This window comes from Etheostoma spectabile, chromosome 5 (assembly GCF_008692095.1).
Source record: "Etheostoma spectabile isolate EspeVRDwgs_2016 chromosome 5, UIUC_Espe_1.0, whole genome shotgun sequence".
Classification (NCBI taxonomy): Eukaryota; Metazoa; Chordata; class Actinopteri; order Perciformes; family Percidae; genus Etheostoma; species Etheostoma spectabile.
Window position 1 is genome coordinate 38,138,123 of NC_045737.1, and position 360 is coordinate 38,138,482.

Genomic DNA, 360 nt, shown 5'->3' on the forward strand with positions numbered 1-360 from the left:
TCTGTGTCAGAAGTCCTCCGGGACGATGATCTGACTCAATTTGAGCTTTGCTACAGAGAATCCAGTCTGTCTCTGAGAGACATTGTCCCTCTGGTGGGATGAATGCTGGAGACACTGGGACAACATCAAGGAAATACACAGAACAGTGCTTCAAAACTGAGGCAGATGACAGGTTTTCATCCCCCTTCCTGTCCTGTGAAAACCACGTATCTCCAGATGTGTTGATGTTGAATGTTTGTGACAAACGGAAGGATGAAGTGTCTCTTTGTGTTGAGAAAGTTCTCCTCCTCTTTAACCCGTTTGCGCCGGATGCTTCGCGCCGTCACGTTACATCTACCGCCGGTTACTGCGTTGCGCAAC

The 360-nt window shown here is 48.6% G+C and overlaps 1 protein-coding gene across 1 annotated transcript in view; it reads left to right on the forward strand.

The window, feature by feature from the left end:
* The window catches only part of usp34 (ubiquitin specific peptidase 34), a gene marked incomplete in the record, with an annotated part of 152,736 nt that overhangs the window by 115,684 nt on the left and 36,692 nt on the right, over positions 1-360 (forward strand).